The sequence below is a fragment of the Lepus europaeus genome, chromosome 13 (assembly GCF_033115175.1).
Source record: "Lepus europaeus isolate LE1 chromosome 13, mLepTim1.pri, whole genome shotgun sequence".
Lineage (NCBI taxonomy): Eukaryota > Metazoa > Chordata > Mammalia > Lagomorpha > Leporidae > Lepus > Lepus europaeus.
Window position 1 is genome coordinate 13,812,719 of NC_084839.1, and position 24,512 is coordinate 13,837,230.

General features: G+C 49.7%; 1 protein-coding gene across 3 annotated transcripts in view; it reads right to left on the reverse strand.

Moving 5' to 3' along the window:
• Positions 1 to 24,512, reverse strand: part of CYRIA (CYFIP related Rac1 interactor A) — a 113,612-nt gene that overhangs the window by 80,293 nt on the left and 8,807 nt on the right. The window lies entirely within an intron of this gene.

Below are 24,512 nucleotides of genomic sequence, written 5' to 3' on the forward strand. Positions count from 1 at the left end.
CTTGCTCTGTCCTGCAGCCTGGACACGGTCTACCATCCTTCAAGGCCAGCCTCAAGGACCCCTTCCTCCATGAAGCCTTCCAACAACCCCAATACTGCAGCCTACACTGACCTCACCCTTGTGTGAAATCTCCAAAGCACTAGCAGGGTCCCTCAGTGTTTAGCATCCATGGGCTGCTCCTTCCTTTCTTGACCAGACTGTCGCCAACCTCGCCCGGGGTATGGCTCTGCACTGTGCAGAAAGAACTTTCTAAAGCACACATCTGACCATATGGCTTGCTTGCCGAACCCTTTTGAGCCCTTCCTACTACCTTCAAGATAAAATCAAAATGCTATACCATGCTCCCCAGCCCTTTCCTGGGCTCCCCGTATTCCAGTCACACCAAACTCTCCAAGATTATGCAATGAGGCTGCACCAAAGGCAGAACGAGGACCCAGATCTCCTGAAAACCAGCTGAGGGCTCTTCCCTCAGTCTCAGGTGCTGCCAGGACCAGTGCCAGACCACAGACAGGATGACAAGGAGCACCTCGACTGAACCAAGGCCAAGGTGAAAAAGTCAAGACACACTGAGCCCTCGGGCTTGATGAGTTTACACCATTTTGACAGCCAGCCAATCCAGCAAGCAGCCAGGGACGCCAGCAGGCAGGTAGCTGAAACTCGAGCCCCCCATGGCTCTTCTGCTCTCGACATCAGCAGTGAGAACGGGATTACTGTGGCAGTTCCCAGCAGTCACAGCTCACGTCTGGACTAAAATTCCAGCCAAGACGGTTCTGCCAATGCTCTAGAACGGCACCCAGCAGCCCACTGGCCTTCCCCACTCTGATGCTTCCCAAGCACCTCTCAGCCAACATCCCGATGCTGAGCAACAGTACTGGGTCACTGCTCAGGCTCTAAGGAGCCCAGGAGATCCTGCACTAGGGCGCACTCCCTAGGGTCTCTGCTCCAAGACCAGAGCTGAAACTCCTCAGTGCAGAGACTGCCAAGAGAAATTTTCACATAACTGAAGAGAGAACATTCTACTGTAACTGCTCTGGTTATCCAGAGAGGTGATCAGAAAGGCTTCCCGAGCTAATGCTTCCCCCACGGCACAAGGTGCAGGAGAGGGCAAGAGCACCGTGTGGACAGCAGCACACATGAGCCCAGTGGTACCGGGACCAGCCAGCACCATCTCACCAGAGCCAACTGTCCATATGTCTTCTCAACTTCACATTCAGTGAGGTCGTCTAAGTGCCTGGAAACCAGCCACAGTGGGAGTACTTATGCCATGGGAATTGGCGCATGCTCCTAACGTGATCACTCTGCTTGTATCTCATTTATTAAGCATTTAGCAATGCATCACTGAGAAGGAAATGGGATTGGGAAGACAGGAGATTTGGAACATGGCTATAGGTCTACTCCCAGGTGACCATTTGGCCTGGGCAAGCTTCCTCCTGGCCCTAAGTTTCCTCACCTGAAAAGGACAGAAGGGCCCTCTGGGAAATGTACAGGCAACTTGGGTTGTCACAGCTGAGGTGTGTCAGGTGCAATGGGCCAGGATGCTGCTCCCTGTCCTACAGTGTGAAGCATAGCTCCCGACAACAAAGGCCTATTTTGTCCAAAATACCAGGAAGGCTGAGGCTGAGAAATCCTGATGGGAAGATGCTGAAGCAGAGTGACTCATCAGCGCCCAGAAGGAACGCAAAGAGGACTGAGGTCCATTTGCAGGACCCCTGGAAGGCCACTCGGTACAGACAATGGCAAAGCACGCTCCGGTTGATAGTGCACGTGTGAGGCACAGGATGGCTCTTGCCCTAACACACTGCCAGGCACCGAGAGGTGCTCGTCATGGTTTGTCAAACACAAACGGGTTTATCTACAGTCATGATGCAATGTCTCCAGCAGGCCCCTGCTCCAGTGTGTGCACGCCCCCACTGCGACACACTGACGAGTGGGATTCCGCCACCTCTGGGCGCGTAGCAGGGGGGAATGGTGTGAAGTCGCAGCCGTGGAGTCTCGGGTTAGACAAATACCACCAGCCCAGCAACCCCAGCGGCAAGGAGAGCCATGTTCCTAAGCCACTTTCTAATAGAAGTTGAAACATCGTGAAAGGTGAGGTTTTCAAGCACTCCTCTGGGAGACAATTGTTAAAAAGACACAGCAGGCAGCCTTGCTTCCACACATTCAAAACCACTTTTTTTTTTTTTGGGACAATCCTTTTATTCCCTGAACCACTTGGGATTGCCAACGCATTTAGCACAAACCACCCGAAGTGGGGAAGCAGAAACCGTGTTGGGTAAGAAACACGCTGTTGCGGCAAGCACGGGCAACCACAGCAGAGCTCGGGAGAGGCTGGTGCAATTCATTTTTTAAATTTTTTAAAAAATTTTTTTGACAGGCAGAGTTAGACAGTGAGAGAGACAGAGAGAAAGGTCTTCCTTTTTCCATTGGTTCACCCCCCAAGTGGCCACTACCGCTGGCGCGTTGCAGCTGGTGCGCTGCGCCAATCCGAAGCCAGCAGCCAGGTGCTTCTTCCTGGTCTCCCATGCAGGTGCAGGGCCCAAGCACTTGGGCCATCCTCCACTGCACTTCCAGGCCACAGCAGAGAGCTGGAGCTTAACAACAAGCTTTCCTGGAAGTGTCCTGCGGGACCCCCCATTCTGGTACTCTCACTGGGACAGGCAGCTGATCTCAAATAAAGGAATAGGTGAGGGGTCTCCCTGAAAAGCTGCATTGGACCACAGCCCCTTGACTCACAAAGCTCTCTAATTAAAGGCCCAAGGGCTCAGCTGAGCCCAGCTGTGGCGGGACCTGGGGTGCTATAAAGGCGCCAGAACTGCAAGCAGAGTCCTGAGGAGGATCTGTTCTTCCCCGTCTAAGGATGACAACTCTTTCCACTATGAATTAGACTCACGGAGTGCCGGAGCGGCAGGCCACCTGAGCGAGCACCTCCCCACACCTTCTTTTTGTGGATGAGGGGTGCGGGGCCCACCCAGGCCTGGTAGTGAGATGTTCACTGTCCCATCAAGCGCAGCATTCAGGGTATCTGGGTCCAGTCCAAGAGAAGTTTCCGTTGCGGCCTCTGCCATCCCTCCCCAGACAGTGTTGCTCACACTATGCTGGTTACAACTCCAGGGGGTTCCCAGGGCCACAGGATGGAAGCAGGACAGCTTCTGAGAGAAATGTCCAAGCCACCGCATGCTACAGCCAGCTCTGCCCGTGGCCAGGCCCTGCCCTCTCTGAACCTCATCTCCCATTCTGTCCTCACAGTACATCCTGGCAGGGTGGGTCAAGTCAGGCCCAGAAGCTAACAGAAGCAAAGAAAAGTGCTTGGCCGAACAGGGACTCGATTTCTCTGATTCTGGGGCTCTTGCCTTAAAGCAAGTTCTTTTCTGTTCTCCGACTTAAACTGTCACGTCTAAAGCAGCAATCCAGGGACCAAACGATCACCTCAAAGTCACTTGCTGAAGCCCAAAGTCCCTGTGGGATGGCACTAGGTGGGGTGATCTTGGGAGAAAGTAGACCCTGAGGCTGGGCCTTGCAAACAGCAATGTTCCCCTGCCTCCCCCCACCATGAGAGGACAGAATAAGACAACAGCCACTGGCAAACCAGGACACAGGCCCTCAGCAGACACAGACAGGCTCTGCCTGTGCCTTGCTCTTGGCCTTCTAGCCTCCGGAAATCTCTTGTTTAAGCCAGCAAGTCTGCAAAGCCTGACTGGACTAGAACAATGAGCAGCGGCATAGCCATTTCAGCATATTATTAATAATCCTCTGATTTACATTTCAGCATATTATTAATAATCCTCTGATTCATTGGATTGCAGGCTCGAGTGGTTTCATAGTAGCGGAGGCCCATACTTATGCATAACCTTTACAGAACAGGCACTTGAGAAAAGAAACCCTCATCATCAGAATAACCAGAATACCTTCTCACTGCACCAGGCCCCCTCATTTTCCTGATGTACTCAGATGGCTGTTCAGAGACCACAGGGCTCACTCGTGGCACAGGGTGCCTGAGTCTGGGTCCTGTATTCCTGCTCCCAAAATGACCTGCTTCCCCTCCAGGGACTGGGGCGACTCAGCGCGAGATCAGCTCCCCAGACCCTAGAAATCCATCTCCATCATCGACATCAGTCACTGGCAGCGGTGACTGGGGCAGCGGTTCTGACCTCGTCCTGGGTTCCGGATGCAGCCACACACATGTAGCTCACAGCACAGTCAGGCGGGGTGGGTCCTTGCCGGGGGGTGGCGTTTAGGCAGAGGAATGACGTCTCCGAGGCCTGTCCTGCAGATTCTCACTGGCCTCCTGTCATCACGTGGGGGAGGAAGAGTCTGAGAGCAGCGAGCACCTCAGCCCTGGTGCTAACAGCTCATGAGCTCCTAGATTACATGAGTGCAGGAAAGCACAATTAAATAATCGTGGCAACTGCTACAGCGGGAAGCTCAGGCTGGCGCAGACACTCCATCAGGGTATCTGGCTGCAAAAAGGCTTCTGGGTCTGGAAGCCACACAGTGGGGTTAGCCAGGCAAACAGTACTGGTGGAAGTGCACTGCCCAGACACGGGGCACAGGGTAGTAAAAAGGCACAGAAGTGAGCAAATCCTGACGTGAGGAGTGATGCGTCATCGGGTGTGGCGGGAGTCTATGATGAGGGGGTGGCGTGGGAGGTGAGGGAAGAGAAGCCAGGACCATCATGTGAGGCAGAAGCTCAGCGGACCACCAAGAGCCGGCAGTCCTCACACGTGCACCTACACTGTGAATGTGAGCCCAGGGCTCTACCTCTTATTCTTCGTGCACGACTGAGTGACGCTGTCATATTTGGCCTTTACATCGTGTGTGTATCCACAGCTCTATCCATGTCTGTTCCCACAGTGCACTGCCGCTCCAGGACCACTGGCCTTAGCCAAGTTACTTCTCCACTCTGTCGGTTAAGTCATCACTCAAATGAGAAACATACCATGCACCCCCAAGACCCTGGAAGTGTTCCAAGAATCAGGAGAGACAATTGGTGACAGGATCATTAAAGATTAAAAAGACGAGAAGCCCACACTGCCTAAGAAACTGGATGGGGCTTCTCTCAGGGCAGTACAAGGAGCACTGGGACCTGGGCAGCGGCCACCTCAGGAGACTGAATTGGGTGGCAGGTGCAGGGGGCAGCAGAGTCCACTTCCGGCGGCCATAGCTGTCACTGCCCTGGGAATGGCTTGTCCCCAGCATCTGTGTCCTGGGCCAACTTTCCGAACTGTGCAATGCTGGTAAGGAGGCAAAATGCCAAGGCCCCTCCCCCAAACACACCTAATTACCCAATGAATGCATGCAACTTCAGAGAAGGGACGATTTTCACAAAGCCCTTCTAGAATGTGAAAGCAAACAAGGGAGGCAAAACCCATTCAATACTCAAATGGAAGGGCAGGGCCTTTGCCATACAAGGCTGGTAGCTGTGCCCCGCTGATTTCAGCTTCCCATTCTCAATCAGCCCTCACTTTCATGGCCTTAACTCTTGTCAAAATAAGGCAAGACAAGTGGACACAGGCTGCCGACCTAGGTACCTGGGGTGTGGGAGCATGCCAGCGTCCTTCAGGGTGCAGCTGGTGCCAGCCACTGCACCATCACCTTTATTAACACCACGTGGCCTTGTGCACTTGCCACTGTCGGGAGGAGAGCAGTGACAAATGGCAGCCACTGTGAAGAAAAATGTCTGCGGAATTTAAACCGTGGGGCACTGGCTCAAGCCTCCTGGGTTATGATGTCCCTTGATATATAATTCATGATAGCCTTCAAGCTTGGCCTACTTCTCGCAGAGAGATCATATATTTTGGAGATGGCAAAGAAGGGGAGGGAGAAAAACCACTTTGAAACTGTTCTGCTGTTTGTCGTCTTTTGAGCAAAGCCAGACAACGTTTTGGCCCACTCTTTCCTACCATAAGGGCTTCCCTTTAAAAGCGTTTTTATTTCTTTTTTTTTTCCCTCTCTTAAATCGAAGAGGCAGCATCTCATCCAGTTTCAGTTTTATCTTCTGCAACACCGGATAAAAGATGAGGCTGACTCCATCTGTTAGCACATGCGGGCGGCAAACGGTGTGAAAGCCAGCACTCCCGCACACAGATCTTTACAAAACGGGGTGGGGGGAGGAGAAAATCCACACTTTTAAAAAATTTATCATCAGCCATCCTACCCAATGCCGACCAGATAGCAGCACTTTTATCCTTTTATGGGCAGATTCAGGAGGAAGCCAGCCCTGCCAGCCACAAAGGCGCTTCCCCCTGCACTGCCACAGGAATTGGGATGCTGGGCTGGCTGCAGACCAGGCCCTTCCCCCACGGCACTGAAATTAGTGAGGATCCCCCAGGGGGGGCTACTACCTGCCCCATCCCAGCCAGCCCAGGGCCACAGGCTGAGAGAATCACAGGGCACGGAGAGGGTTTCCATGCCCTGGCACCATGGCCATGCTCCTTGGGCGGCTTTTCCAGGGAAAATGAGCAGTGTGGGCTGGAGGCGGAGCAGAGAGCCCCATCTGGCCACTTGGCCTTTGCTACAATGCTGCTAGTCGGGTATGTCATGCTTGCTGGGCCTTGAAAGCTGCTTTTGCTCCAAAACTCCCAACAATGCTGCATCTGACTAATCGGGGGCAGAAGCAAGAGGAAATCAGAGAGGGAAGGCAAGCGGGGACCTAGAGGTGCCAGCTCTCAGGTCTCCATGAGAGCCTCTGCAGCGGGCAGAGCGCACGTGGGGAGTCCGGAAATGCCCAGGGTGCTCCAGTTTCTTAACACAGCAGGGACTGTGTTAATTACAGAGCGCCAAAAATAAGCGGGTTTCATGCGGTTAACGAGGCAAAGCTTGGAGCACACAGGAGTTTGGCAGAGGGCGGGGTGGGGTGAGAGTGGCGGGCACGCGTGATGGTTGAGAGCCCTGCAGATCAGGAGGATCATGTGGTTTTCAGGAAGGGTCCACAGCCCCAGCTCCCCATCATGTCCGCTTCACTCCTGAGTGTGGTGGCCTGTGAGTCCTGTACCTGCAGTGTCTCACGTCCCACCCTCTTGCTGCCACAGCCACTGCATGAATTTAAGGCCCTGGTAACTTTCCAGGGGACAGTTTTGCACACATGGTTAGCAGGACTCTTCCTGAAACAGCACAGCTATTATCCCATGGCTCAAAACCCTTCCTTGGCCCCCCACTGACGAAGAAATAAAGCCCAGTCTTGCATTTCTGAGGCTTTCTTCATCAAGCCCCTGGCCCAAATCCCTTGTCCTCCACACCTCCTTCTCCTCCTCAGCCTCCACTCCCTGCCAACCACCACCTTCCCATCCTTCTCAACTGTATACCTTGCTTGAATTTTTGCCTCTATGCAAAATGCTGTCTCCACTCCACCTCCTTACTTTCAAATCCCATCTGTCCTTCCAGACCAAGTTCAAAGATCACTTCAACTATGGACTCAACCTTGACCCCCCCAGAGCAGGTATCTTTGTAATGGCACCACAGCTCTATCACTTTCTTCCTCTGCAGCAGATTCTATGCACCGTGTTTGTCACCATAGACCATACAAGTTCTAGACACATGGTGGGTGCTCATCAAGGTGACATAAGTGCACCAGTGAGTCTATTTGCAGGATGGTGGGCACAGCCCCGACAACAGAACATAGCAACACAGCACCCAGAGGTGGCAAGCTGGGTGGGTGAGGGGGTCACAGTGCGGGCACAACAACTCCTGCCCTGGTCGACCCCCATCTTCATCTTTACTAAGTCCGTTAGCAAGAGTTGACACAACTGCACCATCGTCCCTTCTACAAAGTCTACTCGATCCCTAGGTGAACAGTCTTATTTTTCCTCCTAGTTCGCAGCTGCTCCTTCCTTGCCCTGCAGTTGATCTCTTCTCTTTTCCAAACTCTTTTCCCGATATTCTCCGGGAATCAGCCTCTCAGCTTCTCTCTGCTCTTTCTGGAATCACACCCTTAGTGATCTTGCCTTAGTTTTGCAGCTTTAAAATCATCTGTATTTTGACAACTCCCAAGTTCATATTCACTTTGACCTCTCCCTTGCTTGCCATACCAGCGGTCTACTGCACATCACCACTTGGATGCCTGACTCCCACATCACATGGCCCCAGGATGAAGGCATGTTCTTCCCCTTCCTTTGTCACCCGCGGACTTTCTCATCTCAGTTAATGACAATTCCACCCTTCCAGTTTCTTAGGACCGAAACGTTGAGTCATCTCATCCTCCTCATTATTTCCCACCACACACCCAATCCATCAGGAAATTCTCTGGGCTTTACCTTGAAAATACAGCTAGTGTCCCTCCACACCCTACCCCTCAGTCCAGTGAGCTGTCCTTCCACGGGCCCACCTCCCTGATGCCATCCCTGCCCCCTTCGGTCAATTGTCCACTCAGCAGCCACAGTAATGCCACTCAAACCTGCGCCCCATCATGAGCCTCCTCTGTCCAGGAGCTGTCATTCACCAGGACTAAAGCCAAAGGCCTCCCATGCCCAGGATCCCTCTTGATGGCATCTACTCCTCTTCCTTTGTCCTCCAGGGTCCACCACATTGGCCTGCTTTGCTCATCCTCACAACATTAGTCACCCAGGCCTTTCCCTCTGCCTGCAACACATTTCCTCTAGAAGTGTGTATGCTCATGCCCTCACCTTTTAGTAGTGGATATCTCAAATGTCTCCTTTTACATGAGAACCATCCTGAGCAACCTTTAAATCAGCACCCTCACCTCTCACAAAAGCCCCTTTTCTCTACTCCATTTATTCTCATCCATCTTTTGACTTTTAATACACTGGAAGGTAATACCATTTGCTATATTACCTTTACCTTAAAGTTATGACTCTTATTTATGAATATTATACAGAAAGAATAAATATACTCATGATTATAATACAGATGTAAATATTACTTTGTTCCTTTTATCTTAAAGTTATTGTCATGATAGTATTATTGCTATCAGTTCTACCTTAATACAATCAAAGTTATTATAATTACATTTGTCTATCACAATCCACTGATTTGTCATACCCCCTAGTATCTAGAGCCATGAAGGCATAAAGTCATTCAATATGTATAGGCATGTGTCCAATGCACATCTGAATGGGTTAAGTCAATAACGATCTTTGAACTGTAGCTCAAACAATGCATTTAGTCACAGTGGAAGGCAGCTTATAGGCATGGGAAGACAGGGGGAGCTGCGGACGCCGAGGCCTGCAGATACAGTCTTCTTCACCATCTTAAAATGCAGGTGTTGCAAAAGCCCGCCTGGATTATAGGATACCAAGAAAGAAGCACCAAAAAGTAGAGTCACACTGTGCCCCAACAGCCAAGGAAGTTTCAAGAGATTTCAACGTACAGCTATGGCTTTTAAAACAAAGACACACAGTCAAAACACAAACACAATGCAGCAAAGTTGTAAATAACTGTGTATAAACATTCCCTCTACAGTTCTGTTTACATCGCACATTTTTTTGCACCTTTATTTGTTCTAAAACATGACAAAGACAATATCCTCGCTCTGGCTCTCTTTGCCCACAATGAGGCTGGGCCCACACCAGTCTTGCTCACAACCATATCCTGCAGACGCAGGGTTGTCAAAGTATTTTCTCCCCTGAGTGAAGAAATGGCTGGATGTTATCTGAACACTGCCTGTGCGCTCTTAGAAAGGACTCTCCACAGCACGGTGCTCCAGGTAGAAAGAGCAGCAGCCATCCCTTTCTGGTGTGCATACTGGGCTGGTGTTTGACGGCTGAAAGTCAAGTTCATCTGCCTGCAGACCTGGATGTGGCAAAAGGCGCTGCTCCAGTTTGCTGCCAGAGTTTGACCCGAGGTAGAGAGAAGATACAGGGCAGAGCCAAATACCCCACCTACTTGTTGTGTACACCCAGACATGGGCAGCTAGGATGGGCATCTGAAAGACTCTCAAATGTCCCTGGGCTGGGTCACAGAAGGCTCTGTTTACACTGACAAAAAGGGCATTATCACGGCCGCATGGTACACGCACTGTGGTGAGCACCTGAAGACCCAGGGAGGACCGACCTTGCTGTGTGCTGGCCCTGGATGACCACTGCTCCCGTGGATATTGCCTGTCATTCTCCTGCCATCCAGAGCCCAGCACACTGCTGGAGAGGCACCCAGCACACGACTGTTATGCCTAACTACTGTTATCCATCAAAAGGTTCCTCTAAGTGTATTTCCTTCCAGAATGCCTGAGAAGAGACTGCCATTACCAAGTTCAGAGGCATGATTACCGGCTTCTGGGCTGATTAAAGTCAGGAATTAACTGGGCTCCAGAGCTAACTTCCGTGGAGACCACACTTAGATAATCACACAGAAGATAATTCCAACATCACTGTGCACGCTTTCTTCTACCTTTGGGGGGGAGGGGTCTTTGCATGGAAGGGGGTCAATTATTGCTGTGGGAAATAAGAAGAAAGTAGGGCAGAAAAATAAAGTGGGATGCACATAGCCCTGCCACCTCCCCCACCTGCAAATCACAAGGAAGCACAACGGCCCAGCCTCCCAGAGGTCAGCTGTGGATCGTGTTCTCTGCAAGATTACAAGACTCATCAAGAAAATGGATTAACATAAAAAAATGCAAACATGTAAGTTGCCATGTTCACAGTGTTAGAAAGCAGGCGAGCAGCCTTGGGACCTGAGAGGATTTGTGTATCTCCAAGTTGTATTTCAGTGGGACCTGCAGACACTCCGACACAACAGGCAGGTAGCAGACAGAACCTTTGAGAGCCTTGTTTTTCCCTTGAGAACCTCGTTTTTCTCAATATCAGAATATTTTCACAACCACTGGCCAGTACCACAAATGAAAGGCCTTTGCCATTTGTCAGCCTTTACGTCACTCAACTCACTGATCCTTGGCTCATGTAGCTATTCCACAACATGGGTAGCAGTAAGCGAGGGAGTATCCTAGTATCCTAGGCAACCTGGTGGCATCTGCAACCCGAGTAACAGTCTTGAACCAGGTGCCTCTTCTCTCTGGGCCTCAGTTGCCTCCCAGAATAGCAGAAGCTAATTTGCAGTAGTCACCACATACAGCTGCTGCGACATCTAAACCAGCTCCTTCAATGCCAGAGCTGGTGCAGGAGCCGATGCGTGGCAGACCCTCAGGTCATGCTGAAATGGAATCGCATGCCTGCTAAGTAAACGCCACTTCCCTACATGAAGCACACGTGCTCTGCTTTCAAGGCGGTCACATAACTGGAAAGGGAGATGGGTGACATCCGCCTACAACTCCAACACAAGGCAGAAAGTAGACAAGCTCTATGACATAAGAAAATGCCCTGGAAGTTGAGACCAAGCAGAGATCATTGATAGCCAAGGACAAGAGCAAATCTTTTCTAGAAAAAAGGACTCTGGAAGCAAGAGGAGGCTGCTACCATTTCTTTTAAAAGATTTACAGTGGATGAGTATTCATTTATATTTTAATACATACAAAAGCCCAATCGGATATACTCAGTAATTTAAAGGGAACAGAAAGAGAATATGATAAAGGTCCTGTCCTCAGAAAATTTATAACCTAATTAGAAAGAGATCATGTGTGTGTATACATGCACACACACACACACTCTTCAGCTTTCCCTGACAATTTGTGATGAATGTCCAATGAATAATTCAGACACTGTAAGTTATCACAATGGTAAGATAGGCTGTGTAGTATAGTCAGAGTGTGCAAGAAGATGTCGGATGACAACAAAGTTGCTCTAGTTTTTCTCTCTTCGGGCCTCAGTATTCCCACCTGTAAGACGGATGGCTTGTTTTAAATCAGATTTTTCCAACCATGTAGCAAGGATACATTATGCCCTCAGGGTAGTGGGGCAACTGATGGGATCAGGGTGTCTAGAGTCCCCAAGCCAGGACCATGTGTCCACAAGCAGCTTCAGCCGTCTCTTCTGTGGGCCATACAAATATCACCATTTCCATGTGGTTATAAAACATAGGACACAGGCCTCCCTGGAAGAGCAAAGGATCCATGTGTGGTGCTGGTTACATGTAACATGTGTAGTTACACTGTCACTCGCCAGTTTCCTTAATTCTGCTGACATTCATTAAGATGTCCCTGTCGGAGTGAGCATTGACCTGCTGTTTCAGCTGCTGGTTGGGACACCCACAGCCCAAGTCACAATGCCTAGGGTCAGTGCTAACTTCTGCCTCCAAATTCCAGCTTTCTGTTAAGGCAGACCCTGGCTGCAGGGAATAGCTCAACTAATTGGGTTCCTGCCACCCACAGGGAGAACTCCTCCGAGTTCCTAGCTCCAGGCGAGTGCAAGCATTTGGGGAGGGAAGGCAGCAGACAGAAGTGCTCACTCTGTGTCCATCTGTTTCACTCTCTCTGGTAGTCTCTCAAATGAATAAATTTTAAAAATCCAAATGGCCTCTCTGATGGTTAATTTCATACGTCAATTTGACTGGGCTATGGGAGCCCAGATACCGGTTAAACATTTTTGTGTGTTACTGAGGGTGTCTGTAAATGGGATTAACACTTGGATTGATCGACTGAGCAAAGGAGATTGAACTTCCCAATGTGGTGTGCCTCTTCCAATCTGCTGATGGCCTGAATAGTATAAGAGATGGGGTAAGGGAGAACTTGCTCTCTCCACATGACTGTCTTCAAGCTGGGGCATGGTTTTCTTCTACATCTGGAATTGGATTTGATGAGACTTACACCATGGCCCCTCCTGGGTCTCCAGCTTGCCAAATACAGATCTTGGGACTTGTGAGCCTCCATACCGTAGGATTTAATTGCTTCGATAAATCTCATCCTATAGCTGGCTCCCTATCTAGATAGGACTCTTCTTGGGTCTTTCTTTTTGAAGAACCCACAGACTAACAGGTGCATATACAGGTAACAGGGGATGTGTTCATTTGCTCGGGCAATGAAAGCACACCTAGTACAGTCTTCGTTTCCCTCCCATAGCCATTAATTGTGGTAATGCAAATTAGTGAGTGGATATTTAGTTGCTCTCTATCATCTCAGGTGATATGAAGCAGAGAAATGAACACATAAATTCAAATGCTAAATGACTCACTGGATTTGAAGCGGGGCTGGGGTAGGCTCTGAAATCTAAGTGACTTTGCCTAAGGCCTTGCCATTTGTCAGTTACCTGATTGCAGCAAGTACAAATATCACCTGTACCACATCCTCTTGGAGTTCCGATCCTGCTCCTCCTCTTACCTGCACTACACCCTGTGCCAGGTGCTCAGGCCCCGGAGCCTTCACTCTGCTTCCCATGCACTGGGCATAAACAGTAAGATCTCATCAGCAGGACCCCCGTGAAGATGGAGGCAGACTCGACAGGTGGACAGCAACCCTGAAATCAGTCTCTCTCTGCCCTTGAACAAGGCATATCTCAGAACTACACACAGCATGTTTCTCACTTGCACCAGGGATTTAAATGTGTGAGAAAAAAGGTAAACCTTAGCCACAGCACTGTGATGCAGCAGGTTAAGCTACTGCTTGGAGCACCTGCATCCCACATTCAAGCACCAGTTCAAGACCCAGCTACTTCACTTTCCATTCGGCTTCCAGCTCATGCACCCTGGGGGACAGCAGATGATGACTCAAGTGCTTGGACTCCTACCGCCCACCCACCCACATGGGAAACACTGATGGAGTTCTGAGCTCCTAGCTTCAGCCTGGCCCAGGCCTGGCTATTATAGATATTTGGGGAGTGAATCAATGGGTAGAAGATCTCTCTCTCTCTCTCTCTCTGTCTCTCTCTCTCTCTTACCTTCTGCCTTTCAAGTGGATGAAAATACACACTTTTTAAAAAGCAGAATGATGTGTTATTATTTTCAAATTCATACTGGAGGTCACACTCACCTGTTAGACCCTTATTTGATTAAGGACTGAGAGGGAAGCACATAAAGGTGGTGCATGATGGTCTGCAAAGGGTTTAGATGTGGGGAAGGTGACTCCTGCTCTGTGGGTCATCTGCCAAGGCCAGGCACTTGTCTCTGTCTTGGAAGTCCCCCTTTTTGAGTGGGACACAGATGTGTTTCCTGAGATCCCCATGCACAGAGACCCCCGGTCCTCCAGCAGACTGGCTCTGCCTGACCAATCACGTGAGGCACAACCCAGAGGTGTGGGACAAAGACAGTCAATGGCCCTTGGATGTTCCTTGGGCTTCACACAAACATTGGCTGAGAAACTCCTGCCTGAGCCATCATCACAGCAGTTGCAGGCTTGTGGCCAAAACTGACTAGAAGTTCTGCCCCACAGGAAGTCCACTGGTACCCCTGCCCACACAAGGTTCAAACACTTTACCTGTGTCACCCCACCTCATTAAACATTCACAGCATCCCTGTGAGGAAATGTTACTTGCTTTCCCCATCTACAGATGTGAATAACAAGGCACAGAGAAATTGAGCAACTTGACCAAAGCCTCACAATAGTGAGAGCAGGAGGGTGGCCTAGGTGGTCTTGTCAACTCCCTTAGGAGTACAGCATCTGCCATACCCAATGTGTGACTTTGGGCCTTGCCCTGGCATCCTGGTGCCTTGGTTGTCTTTTCTCCAAATTGAAGAGGTTATTATTGCTCCCAGGGAGACAGAGTAGGGACAACAATAATAATAAGAGAGATATGAAGAGTAATGTTTTGGCAGTCCCAAAGAAAGACGCAACAATGGTCAAAAGTGGCATGTTATCACTGTGCCTGTCAGGGACACTGATCATCACCTATGCAGGCAACCCTGAATCAGTTTGTATCACTGGAGTTCTCCCATGTGATGATATGAGTCCCAGCATAAGTGGGGGGAAGGCTTCAGAGATGTAAACTGAAGAAACACTGATGGGCTGGCATTATGGCGTAGCAGGTAATGCTGCTGCCTGCAGTGCCAGGATCACATATGGGTGCCAGTTGGAGTCCCAGCTGCTACACTTCCGGTCCTGCTCCCTACTAATGTACCTGGGAAAGCAGCAGAAGATGGCCCATGTGCTTAGGTTCCTGCAACCAGGTGGGAGACCCGGAAGAAGCTCCTGGTCGGGCTTCAGAATGGCCCATCTGCAGCTGCTGCACGCATTTGGAGAGTGAACTAAGGGATGGAAGATCTCTCTCTCTCTCTCTCTCTCTCTCTCTGTATGTACCTCTCTCTCTCTCTAACTCTGTACCTCTCTCTCTAACTCTATTAAATAAATAAGTAAATATTAAAAAGAAGAAATAGGTTATTTATCTCTCTATAGTTGAAATACATGCTTTGCCAAATTTTCTAATCTTAAATAGGCTATAAAGACATTAATTAGACAGTTATTCCCGAGTATCCACTGGGGATGAGTCCCAGGGCCTCTGCAGATACCCAACTCCCTGGATGCTCAAGTCCCTTAGAGAAAATGATATAGTGCTTGCATATAATCCATGCATGCCTTGCTGTACATTTTAAATCGTGTATACCTTACTTATATCTAATAACATAAATGCTCTGCAAATAGTTATTATACTATATTGTTCAGGATATGATGACAAGAAACAAACGTCTACATACTGCAACCACATAGGACCAACTGCATGGTGCATGTCAGCAACAATGTAACCTAAACAAATGCAGTCCATCCTGTGGACAGGAAGTGCTGACCACATCTGACCCCTGGGTTCCAAGCATGTTGACACTGCTGTGGTTTCTTCTTTCTCCATAACAACCCATACATGTTGAATATCTACCACTACCCAGAGTGCTAGCTTGTACCCTTACAATATAGGGGCAACTGACACACAATTTCTTCTATCACATGGAGCTGTGACATTCTCACTAAACTATAGACACCAGATATAAGCTCAGTTCCTAGTATGCCATCAAATATGATTCTACTAACACTTCATGTCTGATGGACTTAGAGTACTGGGTTCGACTGCACTGTTTGCTGAATTGTAAAAGATTAGGCAGGCTTGCCAGTGTCTTGTACCTGTACACATATCACCTCCTCTTCAATGCAATTGATATAAGAGGACATAACTGATGTACAATCCAACATATGTCCTGTTTTACAAAGAGAATACAAGTAGAATAAAGATTGTCACATTGAGCACAAGCTTCAAGAGGGCCTCAAGATTCTGCCACGGGGCCGATGCTCCACTTCCAATCCAGCTCCCTGCTATGGCCTGGGAAAGCAGTAGAGGATGGCCCAAGTCCTTGGGCCCCTGCACCCATGTGAGAAGACACAGAAGAAACCCCTGGCTGCTGGCTTCGGATCAGCACAGCTCCGGCCATTGCAGCCAATTGGGGAGTGAACCAGTGGACAGAAGATCTCTCTCTCTCTCTGCCTCTCCTTCTCTGTGTAACTCTGACTCTCAAGAAAATAAATCAATCTTAAAAAAAAAAAAAGATTCTGCCACTTTTCTCACTCTCTCCTATCAAAAGTGTAACACATTCCAAGAAGGAGCAGCCCCTTCAGCCCAGGACCCAGGGAGAGAACGGAGGGCCACAACATCATGTAACATACGTGAGATGCTCGTTGCTGCCCAGTGCTGAGATGCGGGGGTGTTCTCACCCCTGCAGCACAACTGACGGATACACCACATTTCTGATTAAATGACTTCCTATTCACAGGCATTATGTGAGCTAAGAAGGAATTATACCCATTTAGGGATGAGGTACCTGAGACCCCAGAGTGATGAAGCAATGGCCCAGAATCAAACAGCTAAGAGATGAAATATATGGAGCAAAATGGCACGCATTATCACAGCTGCTGTGACAAAAACTAAGCCTGACTCCCCTTCCCAGAAAGTCTCTTCTGGAAACTGCAGGTGGATGAAAACTCTAGCACATCTCAAGAGTTTCTTTGATCTCTGGGCCAGTTTTTTTTTTTTTTTTTTTTTTTTTTTTTTTTTTTTTTTTGACAGGCAGAGTGGATAGTGAGAGAGAGAGACAGAGAGAAAGGTCTTCCTTTTTGCCGTTGGTTCACTCTCCAATGGCCACTGCGGCCGGCGCATCACGCTGATCCGAAGCCAGGAGCCAGGTGCTTCTCCTGGTCTCCCATGCGGGTGCAGGGCCCAAGGACTTGGGCCATCCTCCACTGCCTTCCCGGGCCATAGCAGAGAGCTGGCCTGGAAGAGGGGCAACCGGGATAGAATCCGGCGCCCCAACCGGGACTAGAACCCGGTGTGCCGGCGCCACAAGGCGGAGGATTAGCCTGTTAAGCCATGGCGCCGGCCCCTGGGCCAGTTTTTGATAGCAGGGATAATGTAACCAAAGAACAAGTGAACAACAGAAGCAATGCAGAACCAAGACAGAGTTTCCACCCCCATTAAACTAAGGGGCTGCTGGCTGCACCCCGAGGCTGGGAAGCCTCATGGGGCCACACTCAGGACAAGTGGCTGCTTCTCTCTGGCCATGGGATGGATGGCTTCCTGGGCCCAGTACAACAGTTCTGGAAAACTCCACGGCAAAGACGCCAGCAAGCCCCCTCCTATCCCTGGATGGGCAACCGGGAGTGGCAGCCATCGAAGGCTGTGCTATTTCACAACGAATTTCAGACATAAAAGTTCCTGGTCTTAAGGCATGGCAGTTCAAGGTAATGGCAGTTCAAGACCAAGGCTCACAGGATCTGACTCAAGTGACTAATTCAATTTTTCTTGGCTCCTATTGTTTTCAGTTCAAACCTTGGTGTTCCTTTTCTTTGCTGTATTCTCTGCTTTCCCTCTGACTTTCCCTTTTTAGAAAAACTCCTTTCAATGGAGGCCAGTGAGTCACCTTGATCATTAATTTAGACACACTCCAGGGGGGGTCTCTGCTGTCTGCCCCAGCCTGCTGACAGATCAGAGTGTGGAGGGCGTTTGGGAGCTGCTGTGCTTTTCAGCACAAAGCTGAATTTTCAACAGCTTCTTCAGTGTGGCGGTGGGGGAGGGAGGTGGTGGCTGGGGCAGTTGGCACCCTGCGTGTGGCTTTCCACCACAAGGCACACCATCGGTTTCCCACCCTGATTCGACCTCGCCTGGCTCCTGACACCTCCCTCCCCCTATCTACTCCCAGATGCTGTTTTATATTCAGCACTAGGAGTCGTCTGATCTTGAGCAACAGTACCGGCCTTTTCCTTCCTTTACTGTAGTATCAACTAAATAAAATGATCACCCCGCTGCAATTAGGTAAAGAGACACAGGAGTAAGATTTGGTAGCATTGCACCGAATGGCAGAGACCGAATATTAACAGAAAACCAAGGACGTTGTTCTGAAAACTGACAGAAAGTGCAAACAATTGGGGACAGATCAGGCAGAGCAAAGCTGATAGAAACTGAGTTGCAAGCAAACGGCAGACTTCATCCCAAACCTCTCACCAGGTGCCACCTGTGGTCAGAGGTCCCTCATGGGCATTGTATTCACACCCTGCAATCTGTACAGAGCTTTCAACCTGCTTTCAAAGCTTGTCACTCAAAATAGCCTGGCCAGGCAGGGGAGGCAGCAAAGTCGACGAGATCCATGAATGGATCAGGAGTTGAAGGCCCCAGGAGGCTACTGGCTTGCTTTAAGCAGGTTGTTTGTGGACACAGCATTTAATTTCTATATTTTTAATATGAAATATCATGAATTTTCAGAAAAATCTGCTCTGGGGCCTGTGCTGTGGCCCAGCAGGTAAAGCCACCGCGATGACATTGGCACCCATATGACAATGTTCCAGTTGCTCCACTTCCAATCCAGCTCTCTTCTAATGTGCCTGAGAACGCAGCAGATGATAGTGCGTGGGTCCCTGCCACCCACGTGGGAGACCCGGATGTAGTTCCAGGCTCTAGGCTTCAGCTATTGTGGCCATCTGGGGAGTGAACCAGCAGGTGGAGGATTTCGCTCTCTCTCTGTCTCTCTGTAACTTTGTCTTTCAAATAAATAAATAAGTAAGTAAATCATTTGAAAATATCTGCTCTTTAAAAGCCCCAACATGCATTTAAGTCCAGGAACGCTGAGTGCTCTGGAGTAGGCTTCCCCAGAAAGGCTCACTGGAATGCAGGCTCGGAGAGGACACGGTTCCCTGCAGGCTCTTCCCGAGCACCCAACACAGAGCTGTAGAGTAAGGAAAAGACACCTCTTTGCCTCTTCCCTTTGCAGAAATTTTAGGCACATCCAGCACCTAATCTGCCTGCTGGGAAGGAATTGCACCCCTACCCCCCGCCCCGAGGTCACAAATGGGCACCCACGGTTTTCTTACAAGGGTGTACGCACCTTGACACACACACAACAACCTCTCCTTGAAAATTCAAGTCCATCACTCCCTGCAAAACGCCTTAATGACTCCCCTTACAATGCCCAGATCCAATTTTCACCAATCCTACCAGTCCCTCCCCACCCCCCAGACTCTGACCAACTGAGCTACTGACACCTACTACTTTAAATTGGTGCAAGTTGCTAGAAGCTTTCTTTTGCCCTAGGGGTGTAGGAGGCAGACTGGGGGGCATAGGAAAGTGGGAGCCCTGACGTTGGTGGTCACTGGAGGCCAAGTGCCCTCTCAGCCCTCCTCTTTGACTTTCCACAGCCCGTCTGCCTGCCTTAAGTTTGCTTCCTGCATCAGAACAGATGGGGGCCTCGCGGGAAATGGGCGTTCCGCTCTGCAGAGCAAAACACCCCGCCAGGGAGACGGTGCTTTTCTTTCTGAAAAGACCTCCAGGGACTAAGCCTTCCAGGTCTTGTGGGCTCCCGGGCTCCCCCTGTGAGTCAGCACATTGGCACGTGGAAAGTCCTGGCAGAAATCCCACCACACTCTGAGGGTTTCTCGAGAGCCTGCCTATTCTTCCTGTGGTCACTCTTTATAAACACAAGACCCAGCACAGAGGCAGCCGGGTTGCTAATCCCAGAGGATTCTGGAGAGGCCGCCTTCCTCGGGACTCAAGGGACGCTCTCCCCTCCACCACCTTCACTTCCACCTTTTCGAGCACCTGATTCTTCCCATAGCATCCACAGCTGGGGTTGTCCAAGAAGGAAGCAGTTAGCTGGGGATTTAGGGCAGCCAGTCCTCCAGAACTCCCATGCTTCAAATCAGGACCTGTGCCTTAAAAGCAGACAGACAAAAAGGGAGCAGTGATGTTGATAAAAGCTGTGCTCTCCCTCTATCTACCCCAGGCCTTGTGCAGGTGCTGGGGATGTGGGGATTAAGGATGAGCCCAGGCCTAGGCTGTTGGTGCACAAGCTTATGTGGGGATAGACTGATCCTGAACTGGACACAGCATCCAGTCCGAGGGAGCACCAGAAATACGGAAAGCACAGCCAGCCTGCGAAGGCTGTCTGACTTCATCGCCTACCATTGGCCAGCTGACCACTAGGCTCTAGCTCCTGACCTCCTCGCTGTCTCTTCCAAGGCGAGGCACACTCTGCCCTGGCCTGGCACTTGCTGAGCCTTTGCCTGCAGCATGGTTCCCCTGAGGATCCCCATGGCTCATCTTCTTTGCATCCTTGGCTCTACACTGAATCCCTGCCTTCTGGTAAGGTCCTACTAAAAATAGGAGCTCTTTCTCCTACCTTCTCCCTGCCCATCCCTCACTCCAAACATCCACCGTGGTTTCATTTTGCTTCATGGAATTTATCAGTCACCAGCATAATATACATCTTATTGGTTCATCAGTTCATGGCTCATCTTTCCCCCAATAGAATATAAACTCCATTGGAGTGTTGTCTGATTCACTATTGAATACCCAGAAATGAACACAGAGAAGTGCCTGACTCATTACTGAGGCTCAATAAGTATTTGCTGAATAAGTAGATGGATGGATGGATGGGTAGATGGATGGATGGGTGGATGGATGGATGGGTGGATGGATGGATGGGTGGATGGGTGGGTGGGTGGATGGATGGATGGATGGATGGGTAGATGGATGGGTGGATGGATGGATGGATGGGTAGATGGATGGGTGGGTGGGTGGATGGGTGGATGGGTAGATGGATGGGTGGGTGGGTGGATGGATGGGTGGATGGTCAGATAAATGGGGGATTAATGAATACATGGAAGGATTTACTAGGGACTTAGGGAAGGGTTTCAAGAGAATGAAATCCTAGAAGTGAGTTTCAAAGGATCTGTGCAGGTAAAGAAATTTTTGAAAGGAAGATGCAGCTTGGTATGACGTTGGGTAAATTACACTACTAAACCTCTCTTCTGCAATATGAGGCTATTGCATAAGATTTTCAGATCTATGATGAGGTGTGAAACTAAAAACAGGGTCTAGGGCAGCAACATTAGCCAACACTGGTGCAGGCCAACACAACAGGAGGAAGTGTGCCTCTCTCCACAACTGCTGCCTTGAGTTAGGACAGGAGAGAAGCTGGGGAAGCTGAGCAAACTCCGGTGGGAATCTGCAGGTCAGCCGAAACTGATCTCATGCTTCAGTACGAAGCCATGACAAACCTAAACTCACAAAGCAAACCTGCCATGGGGTAGTAACTACAACTCTCTGAGTTTTAGCTTTATCTCCACACAATGGAGACTGCTATATCTTATCCCATTCAATGGCACATGTGAAACTTCCTAGAACACTGTCTGGCATTTTGGAAGCATCCGGTAACAGTTTATGAAGTAGGGGTCAGCACTTTGGCACAGCAGGCAATGCCGGCATCCCATATGAGCACCAGTTTGAGTCCCAGCTGCTCCACTTCCAGTCCAGCTCCCTGCTAATGCACTTGGGAAAGCAGCAGAAGATGGTCCAAGTGCTTGGGTCCCTGCACCCATATGAGGGACCCAGAAGAAGCTCCTGGCTTTGGTCTGGCCCAGCCCTGGCAGGGGAGTGAACCATCTGATGGAAGACTTCTCTGTCTCTCCCCACTCCCCCCTTTCTCTCTCTGTAACTCTGCCTTTCAAACAAATAAAATAAACCATTAAAAACAGTCTTTTAAGTAGAAATATAAGATGCTAGTTACATGAAGTTTACATTTAGGGAAGGAGAGTACTCAGATTCCACTATGGAAAAAGGCAAAGCAATGAAGCTGTGATATATTTTCCCAGGCTTACAAACTCCGGTCATGGCAGGAGAAAGGATTTTATTTTGCTAAAATAATAAAATTGTGGCCTGGAAGCAGCATGAGCCCGTGGCATGGGAATGAGTAGGACTTTTGGAGTCAGACTTCAGCCGCGTCCTGGTGCCCCAATTGCAGTCCTATGTCTTAAAGCAAGTTTTTAAAGCTTTCTTAGTTTCAGTGTGTTTATCTTTTAAAAAAAAGGAAAGAATAAAAATATCTCTCTTGCAAGGCTGCCTGTGGAGTGAACAACATATACAAAAAAACTAACACAATAGTTAGAATTAAAAGTTGCTAAATACAAGCTGAAAAGCATAATTCATTGCTATTAATCTAGTTGAAAATGTAGGACTATTTTGAAAAGTTAGGGGCCACATCAGGACTGCACAACCTTTAAATCGCTAGGTTAGAAAAAAAATAACTCTCATGCATACACCACAAAACAGCAAACTTACCATAGCTATTTTAGTTTATATGAGCTACTCAAACTATTTCCTGAAGCTGAGGGCTCACAGATAAATTTACACAAGCCACTGCCTTAGTAGCAGGTGATTGCATGCACAGTGCGAAAGTGTGAAGGAGGCATGGGGACTCACACAAGGTGGTGGGGAGGGAGAAGCACACAGTGCCTCATCCACACTGCTAGAGCTCGCACACTTGATCCCAGTCATGCAGGAGGCAACTGCACTGCGCACTCATGGGCACACGGGTGCCTAGAGCAGCTGTGTATCAGACGGCTTCCCCATCTCACTCGAGCTTCCAGGCTTGGAGCATAGGGCCACGCTTGCCTCACCAGCCCAGGAATCATGTTAGACATCACCGAGTCGATCTATGAGCTACAGACAGAGGGACTGAGGCTCAGACAGGGCAATGGGGCTTGCAAAAGGTCAGGCCGGCAGGCATCGGAGGCAGAGCCACGCTCCAAGCCTAGGACAGCACCCGCTGTCTGTGCTCGCTTCCTGATACTCAGCAACTTGGGAAGCAGAACTGAGCCGCGCTTTCTGGTCCCCACTTCTGGCCCCTGCTTCCCCACACCCTCTGCAAAGCCCCAGTGCTGGCAGGGTTTCACCTCAAAGAACTTGAATGTGGTATAAACATGGCAAAGCCAGGGCATGCTGGGATTTCTCGGGGCCTAAGGCAGCCGTGAGCCGGTTCCTCCCTCTGTGCTTCTCCCCTCTCTTCCATTCTTCCTCATAACCGTTTCTTGCCCCCTCCCTCCCCCCAGCTGACCGTCAGATAAACCCTCCTGGATTCTCATCCTTTATTTTTTTTTTAAGCCTGCATTAGGTTTCGTTCACTTATTTTTGGAGCAGTGTACTCAAATGACTTGAGGGTTTTTCTTAGTATGTGGAGAAGACTTGTACTGAGCTCTGTGTTCCTGAAGCAGAAACACAGTTGCTTCCTGCCGCTTAACTTCAGAATGGCCTCTCTCAGTGCTCACTGGTCCCTGAACGACAAAAAGTCCTTAGCCGGCAGGGCCACTTGAGTAGTCAGCTGCATTCATAAGATGTACAAAAGCCAGGGGAGGCCTGAAGCAGAGCCTTGTCCAGAAAGCCCCTGGTGGGGGCCTGCCATTGACAGCACCTCTCTGGATCTTAACAAAGATGCCTCCCATATACACATGCACATGGGCACACACCTATGCTCACACACACACACACACACACAAGCATATACATACCACATATCCTAACCCACCTGCATGGCACCACCATGTACTTTCACACACACATACACACAAGTGCCAGGCATTCTCACACCACTCACACAAGTCTAAATCTAATCTGTATTTATGTGAGAAACACACAGAGTGCTCCTATACAGTAGTTCACTCTCCAAGTGTCCACAATGGCTGGAACTGGATCAGGCTGAAGGCAAGAGCAGGGAACTCCATCCGGGGATCCCAGGTGAGTGGCAGGGACCTAACTACTTGAGTAGTCACCTGCTGCCCTCCAGAGTCTGCCTCAGCAGGAAGCTGGAGTCAGGAACTGGAGGTGGGGCAGGAACCCAGGAATTCCAATGAGACTCGGGCGTCTTAAGCGGCATCTTCACCACTGCACCAAACACACACCCCACCCAAATCAGGCCTCCCCAGAGGGACCTGCATCTCCCAGGCCCAGAGGGGCGCCACATTACACCTGCCAGGCAGCTCCAACAATCTGTGCAGACCGAGGGCCTCACGTCGTTTCTGTCTCCAGCAGTGGATTCTGTGTGGAGCTGCTGCTAAGTGAGCCCCTCCTCCAGAGGTGCCGATCAGCTCTCCCCTTCCCCTCCCCGGGGTAGCACCACTGACTCCGTCAACCACAACGGGTATGAGGGAAATGCTCAATTTCAAATGGGGCACAGGTCACCTTTACGATACATTAAGCATAGACTCAAAAGACAAAGAGAGAGAATGAGAGAGAGGTGGGGTGGGGAGGAGAGAGAGGGATTGATTCCCATCTCCTTTACCTACACATGTCCATGAGGGTATCTCGTTCATGGAAAAAAAAGACAATGAAAAAATAAGTTTATTTTTGTGCAAAAATATTTTGAAATTCATGCACAGTTTTTTTCATGACATGCAATTTCCACAAACTGTTTGAAGTTCCCTCTTACTTTATAACCTCGTC